Here is an 8,617-nt window from a genome sequence, read left to right as displayed (position 1 = left end):
ATGATTATGATTTTTAAAAAGAGAAAATTTTGTTTAATTATGAGTTTTGATAAAAAAAAAATAGTTTTAAAAAGAGTTTTGAGTTGTGTTCTGAAATTTTTTAGATTTATTTTTAAAATATTTAAAAATGTTTAAAAAAAAAATTATTTTAAATATATAATTGTTATTTAAATATTTTTTATCTTTTTATTTTAAATATTTTAGTTTATTTTGTAAATTTTTTAATTTTTTTAATATTTTAAACACAAAACACACCTCCAGACTTAAATCTTAACTAATACAAAAATCAAAACTCAATTCAAAAACTATTTTTTAAACTAATAACTAAACACATAATTCAAAACTCATAAAAAAAACTCTTTTCAAAATTTTATTTTAAAAAAATTTCAATTTTTTTTTAAATTTTTTCATTGAAAATTATTTTTTATTATATTTTTTTGAAAAAATATTTTTTCTAATTTTTGTTATTTTTTTATTATTGACCAAATAATTTGTTATGATTTATTACATATATATGGTGATCCTTCTTTTAATTTAAATATATATATTTGTAAAAAAAAGTAAAAAAATAATTAAAATATACTTATAAAATAAAATAAAGTATTTAAAATAAAAATTATATATTTAAAATAAAAAATAAAATTTTTTAAATTTTTAAATATTTACAAAATATATTAAAAATATTTTAAAAAAATATAACACATAAATGTATAAAATGCAATGCACATAAAAATAAACAAATAAATATTTAAAATATAAAATATTTATTCTAAAAAATAAAATTAAGAAAAATTTTAAATATTTATAAAAATAAATCTAAAAAATTTTAAAATACAACTCAAAATTCAAAATAAAATTCAAATTTTTTTTCAAAACTCATAACTCAAAATATGACTCTACACTCAAATCATAATTTTAAAAATAATTTTAAAAAATGAAATAAAAAAATAAATTTTTTCTTTTAAAATAAAGTTTTGACAAGAGTTTGATTTTCAGTTTTGGAAAAAAAATTAAATTGTATATTTAATTATAAGTTTTGAAAATAATTTTTAAATTAAATTTTAAATTATATATTTGATTATGGATTTTTTCTAAAAACATTTATTGAAATTGTGAACGCCGAAGTTTCGAGGGAGGAGGTAAACTCCGGCCTTTGCGTTGGATGACGCTATTAGCTCGTCCTTCGTCAACCAATAGCGCGTGGGCCCCAAATCTCACTTTATTATGATTCTTTAATCCTGTTTGAAAATTAATTATTTTAATTAAATTTTTTAATTTTTTTATAAAAATACATGTAGAAATTAAAAGGAGTGATTTGATCATTTATAAATCTTTTTTAAAAAGTGTAAAAAAATATAGACTTATTTGAATTACATTAATTCTTTACTTTTATACGTCTTTTCATAATAAGGAGTTATTTGAGATGATCTAAATAAATGTATTTTTTGTCTTTTTACGAAAAGATATGCAGAAAAATAGAGAAGTGGTGTGACAGAAAAAAGATAAAAAGATAAATTATTTTTAAATTGCCAAACTTGACCTAAGTAACAAAATTAATTTTTTTACTCCTATACTTTCTCAAAAAATCCATAGTAAAATTTGATTTTTGTGACTATAAACTCAACTTCTCAAAGGAAGCCTCATGGTATGTTGAAAATTATTTTTATAAAAAGACTTATAAAAAAGTAAAGCAGAATAAATCGATAACATTTGTTAGTTTTTTACTCTTTTTTTTTTTTTTTTTTTTTTTGACTATTTTAAACCATTCCCAAACAGGGTCTCAAATTTTATTTATTTTTTTTAAATTTTTATTAACTTTAATTTTAAATTTGAATATTGTAGATGGTGAATTTATCTCACAGAGATTAGTATATTTTTGGCATGAAGGTTTGGGTTGGATTGGGGTTATTTTAGCCACAAAAAAGACAAAACAGATTTTTAGTTCAATAAGACAAAATATCATATTCAAATCATAATTATTTTATTTTTTCTCTCACAAAATTCAAAAAAATCAAAAAGTCTATTCCACTTTTTAGCCCCAGACTAAGGGGTTGTTTGGAATAATATAAATAAATGCACTTTTTTACTTTTTATAAAATATGGATTGAGGGGTTGTTTGGAATAATAGCCCTATTTGGTAGAGCTGTGGGAAAGTGCTTATAGCTTATGCCTGAACAGTTTATAGCTTATAACTTTCAGCTTAAGCTGATTTCCAGCTTATTTTTAAAGAATCTCCTGCCCACTCAAAGAATAAGCTGATTTCTGACTTCCACAAAGCTATAAGCTATAAGGTATAAGCTATAAGCTAAACCAAACACATCAAAATAACTTAAATTAAGCTGAAAGCTGAAATAAGCTGTAAATAATTTCTGCCAAACAGGCACAATATAAATAAATGTACTTTTTGACTTTTTATAAAATATGGATTGAATTTGAAGTGATGTCGTAGAAAGGTGATATGATTTAAATAAGATGATGTGACTTAAATAGGATAGTGACTTTTTGACTTTTTAATTTCTTTGTGTTATACCAAATCTAACCTAAATAGTTAAAAATCAAAAAGTCAACCCACATTCCAAAGGCTGTGATTATTCTTACCTATTTGATTGGTCCCTTTTTTATAGTTAATTGATATACCATTGTTGACCGTTGATCTATCTTGATCGGACAATCAACCTATTGTCATAGGTCACTTTGGTAGTGGTCAATTCAGGGCCGGTCCTGCCCTAAGACAGGTAAGGCTTGTGCCTTAGGCCTCATATTTTAGCTTAAAAATAGGGCTCTCAAATTTAAAAAATTGTTATAGGTTCAACCTTTTCTTTTTTTTTTTTTTGGTTTTAAGATCAATTTAAAGGGCCCCAAATGTTTTATTAGGCCCATGTATAATTTAGCCCATATTTATTTATAAATGTGTTTGGCCCATATTTATTAAAATGAAAATATATAAATAAATAAATAAAAAACAATAGGGCTCCTAAATTTGGTAAAACATATAAACATATATACCATAGGGCCCCTAAATTTGGCCCAAAAATAGGGCCCCTAAATTTGGTAAAATATTATAGGCTCAATGTTTTTTTTTTTTGGTTTTAGGATCAATTTAAAGGGCCCTAAAATATTTTTTTGAGTCCATGTATGATTTACTCCATATTTATTTATAAGTGTAGTTTGGTCCATATTTATTAAAATGAAAATATATATTAAAAAAAAAAAAGTGTTTGGGCTCAAGAAAAATAGTACATACAATATATGGGCCCTATTTTTTTTATTTTTTATTTTTTATTTTTACCTTCTTTATCTATTAGATTTTAGTGGAATAAATAATTTTGCTCAAATTTTTTTTACCTAGGTCTTTATCAATTTTAATTGAATAATTTTTTCCTAATTTTTTTGTTCTAATTTTGTTTTATTAAATTGTTTTATTTATAATTTTAATGATTATATGTGTAAGTAAATTTCTTTATGGTTACAAACAAATAAAAAAATTGTAACTTATCGTTTTATTCATGAATTTTTTTTTCAATATAAAAGGGCTCCCATTTCCGAAATTCGCCTTAGGCCCCGACAAACTCAGGGCCGGCCCTGGGTCAATTTACCATCGTCGTTGATCGCCAAATCTCCCTTAATCGAAGGATCAACTTTTTGGTGGAGATCAGTCTGTGATCTAAGCATGATTGCGTTCAATACGCGCAATCAAGTTAATCAGAGGATCGACTTTTAGGTTTGGGCTTTGTTTATTGGGAACTTACTGATAAGTCTCATGTACAAAGTTCAAGACCCAGTTAATTCTCAAACAAAACACATGCACCAATTAGTCCTATACATTTTTAATTGTTACTAAAAAATCTTATTTTTTTTTTAAAAAAAAATTACAGACACTGTTATATCTTACTACCATCGAACTTCCATCAAACGATCACCGGAGACTCGTCAGAATGTTCAACATCGCTGGGAAGTCGTTGGAGTATCACCGGGAAGTCGCCGAAGTTTCGCCGGAAGTTCACCGGAATGTTAAGAACGTTAATGAAAGTCGCCGGAATGTTCATAATATTCATTGGGCGTTAAAAACATCACTGAAGACTCACCGGAATGTCTAGAATATTGCCAGGAAAAAAAAAAGAATAAATAGAGAAATTAGAGCAAAAAAAACATAGCAAAACGTGCTAAATATTGATAAACTAAAATGAAAAAAAAAATGAAACGACAAAAAACAGCAATAATGGGAAAAATATATGCTATTTTTTAATTTTTGTAAGGTTCAAGCAAATAATTTCCAATATTGATCAAACTGAAAAGTAAGTTTTGAAACTGTAAAATGTTACAGTTTCAAAGCAAAAATCTATTAAGCATTTATCCTTATTAATCAAACTGAAAAACATGTTATGAAACTGTAAAATTTTACAGTTCTAAAGAATGTTATAAAACTATAAAATTTTACAGTTTTATACCATGATTCATTCCAGCACCAAAAAAATTTGAAACTGTAAAATTTTACAGTTTTAAACCATGATTCATTCCGGCACTAAAAAAAAAATTGAAACTGCAAAATTTTATAGTTTTCACCGCCTGTAACTAAAACTCGAAAATTACTTGTTCAGAATTTGAAAATTTTCTTCATTAGAACAGAAAAACAGAAGTGTATAGCAGAGAAAAAAAAAAAGAGATCAAAGGAGAAAGGCGAATATAGAGAGAGGATTGTACTCAGGCAACTATTTTTTGTTTAGATCTAGTCAAATCTGATGTAGATCTACTCAGATCTGATATAGATCTAAGTATCAGATCTGAGTAGATCCACTCATCTTCTTCGTCGGAAATATATCATCTTCGCCGTCGGTGAGGGTAAAGTCACGAGTTGATTTCGATGGTTGGTGGTTTTCGGTGAACCTCGATCAATGGAGAAAGACGTGATCACCGGTAGTCGTCCATGACAAAGAAGATGAGAGAAAAATGCAAAAACAAAAAAAAAAAGAGAGAGGAAAACGTAAAGAGTCAGGCAAAAAGCAAAAAGAGAGAGAGAGAGAGAGAAGAAAGTAGGACTTTTGGGTCTACTCAAAAAGTTGTTGGATTAAATAGTGTCCACATGTTTCACATAGGACCTGTGAGTAATTTCCCCTTGTTTATTTGGGTTGGCTGGACTCACTTGGGCTTATATTTTTAGAAAATTTTCATGTCATTGTATATTTCAAAAGATATATATAAATTAGTCATAAACTTCACAAGTATTAAAATGTGAAGAAATAAACTTTTTATTAATTAAAGTATTAAAATGTGAAGAGATAAACTTTTTATTAATTAGTAATTAATATTTTAAGAAATTAGTGAGCAGTAGTTTCCCCTATATTTTTCTAGGTCGGATTTTCACTCTCTACCGCCATCATATTTAAATTTGTGTGGTTTATTACGGATTTTATTTTGATAATCTGAACTATTTATTTTATAAATTTTTTATATTTATCATCTATGGAAAAAAATTATATCAATCAAATAATCACAATATTTTAATTTTATCACGTTTATGCTATAAAAATATATGACAAGTGTGTTTTTAAAAATAGATTATTCATTCTTTTTTTAGACAAACATAATAAAATTAAAACAATTACGATTATCAGATCGAATTAATATTTTTTATAAATGATATGCACAAGGGGTCCTACAAAATGAACAGTTTGAATTATTGAAATGTGGCCCACATTTTGGCTGGTATGGAATGATCTAAATAAGTGCACCTTTTGGCTTTTTATGAAAAGATGTACAAAAAAGTAGAGAGGTGATGTGACTCAAAAAAGATAAAAAGATAAAAAAGTGCGTACTTATTAGTTTATGCCAAACTAGGGCTCAAAACTTGAGAGAAGCTAATTTTTTAATCTTTTTTTTCAGGGAAAAAAAATATTAAAACGTTATTTATAATTTTAAATAGAAAGAATTAAAGTACAGTGGGACAAAGAAATTTTTTTATAAAAACATGTGGAGTGCAAGTGAAAATCTGTAGGGGTGCTTGCACCCCCTCCACATTTGTGTTTGTGTAAAAATATATATATATATATATATCTCTGTTCCACTAAGATATAATTCCTCCTTTTAAAATATGTTAACGATAAGGTATTTCATTATCTCTTGTGGTTTAACCTATATGCAAATTATCCCTTACCATTTCAAAATAACCACATAACGCTATTATAATTCGTAACTTAAGTGTACCGCCAAACATTTCATTCAAACTAATAGTACCAAGACATAAAAATTATATACTCATTTCTAAAGTCTAGAGGGTTAGTTGCACATAGAGTTGAGTATAGGGAGTTAAAATAATTTTTGCCTATAAAAAAAATAATGAAAATGTCCATAGTTTACAATAAGATTATTTATTTATAAAGATATCTTAGTATTTTCTTTTAAATCATTAAAAAAAATTATGAAAATGTCCATAGTTTGCATATGATTATTTATTCACAAAGATACTTTTGTATTTTCTTTTAAACCATTAACGGGCATAACAATGCCCTTTTAGTCAATGAAATCAGTTGATTTAGTTTTGAAATCAGTCTTGGGTATTGGGTTTTTGAAAATTGAAAATTTATTTGATTATAAGTTTTCAAAAGTTTTGAAAATAGTTTTTAGAAAATTAAATTCGAAACTTGTTTGGTTAGAAGTTTTTAAAACTAGTTTTTGAATTTTTTTTGGTATCTTGTGTTTTTTTTGTCTTGTATTCAAAACTTTTTTGCAATATTATAGTCAATTATTTGGGTAAATTATTTATAAGTGCTATTTGAGAGACTTATACAAGATATAGTCCTATAAAAAACTTATAACCCAATAGGTCCTATAGATTTCATGTGGACACATATACCTCAATCTAATTAATTAAGAACCTGATTAATGATAATACCATACATGTGAAATCCAATACTATCATAGATTGTGATCATATATGGTTAAAAATTTGAAATTCAAAATAATTTAATTAATGATAATATCATATATGGAAAATCTAATATTATGATAGATTGTAATCATATCTATATGGTTAGAAATTTGAAATTCAAAATAACCTAATTAATGGCAATACATGAGAAATCTAATTTTGCCATAGACTGTGATCATATCTATATAGTTGAAAATTTGAAATTCAAAATGTAAATGTAACATGCAACATCCCAAACTTAATGTGATATTCCCAAACCCAACATGACATTCCAATATACTTCTGAAATTCAAAATAACTTGATTTTTAGCAAAACGATATATGAAAAATCCAATATTACCGTAGATTGTAAATATATCTATATGGTTGGAAATTTGAAATTCAAAACATAAATATAACATGTAACATCCCAAACCTAATGTGACGTTTCCAAACCCAACGTAACATTCTCATATGCTTCTCATCCCAAACCCAACATAAATGTAATATGTAACATCCCAAATCTACCATGACATTCCCATATACTTCTCATCCCAAATCCAACGTGACATTCCAATACTCCACCATTGAATTATGAATAATGTAACCTCCAAAATATAACATGTAACATCCCAACCCAACCCATGTATTGAACCACCATCACCCCCAACCGAGCGTAACTTCAACATCGAGCAATGTGATTCAATCTACATTCAATTACAAACCTAAATCCTCAATAATTTTGCGCAACATACTGCGACATGTATGTAAACATTGATTACAACAAATACACAATGCACATTCAAACACATATACAATTGAACAAGCACACAAATGTCATCTACTACATGATATATGTGGATTAACGTTACACACTAAATGTAACATGCATCGTAACACGATCATCTAGGTCCTAATGTACAATTGACATCTTATGGCGTGGTTCACATTCGACATCCAATTAAAAACCAAAACCAAACACCCCCAACCCAACCCTTGAACACATACACACCACCCCACACATTGAACATATCAAAACGTGTCAACCATCTGTCAAATACACACATTCAATCAGAATATTGGCCAAAATGTGCCTATCAATGAATGTAATAGATTGTTAATGCCTTATTAAAGATGAACAATTCACATTTCAACAAACAGCAACACACTTCAACAAAAAAATATATTTAAAAAAAATACATCTTTCCCTCAACCGATTGAAGTCAAAATCGGTCGAAGGAATCAACACACAACCCTCAAATTTCATCATATCATCGACCATATCCACATCCATTTAAGCAACATTTTGAAAACACACTGGAATCTCGTGATCAAGGTGAAAAAAAACTCGTACGGTCGTTGCCTGTAGACTTGTCCTTTTTAAAAATCTTCCCAAACGTGATACGATAAATAAGAAAAATAAGGTATAATATAGAAACAAATTAGGGGTATAATAGTACACTAATATCATTCATTTACAACTCATATGACTTTATGGAACACATTCCTCTTTAAATAGGATTTCAAACTCTAAAAAAATATTCATAAGATTTCACATTAAATAAGTCTTCCAAATAGAACTTATAAATAATTTTTCTTATTTTACTTCTTTCATATACGTAATCTAAATGTAATTTTTAGATGTATCTAATATATCTATGCAATATTGTTTTACTCTATATTGTTTATTTTTTATGAACATTTTAAAAAATT

This window comes from Camellia sinensis, unplaced genomic scaffold (assembly GCF_055761805.1).
Source record: "Camellia sinensis isolate YWXY unplaced genomic scaffold, ASM5576180v1 Unanchor47, whole genome shotgun sequence".
In the NCBI taxonomy this organism is placed as follows: Eukaryota; Viridiplantae; Streptophyta; class Magnoliopsida; order Ericales; family Theaceae; genus Camellia; species Camellia sinensis.
Note: the sequence above shows the minus strand (reverse complement) of the source record.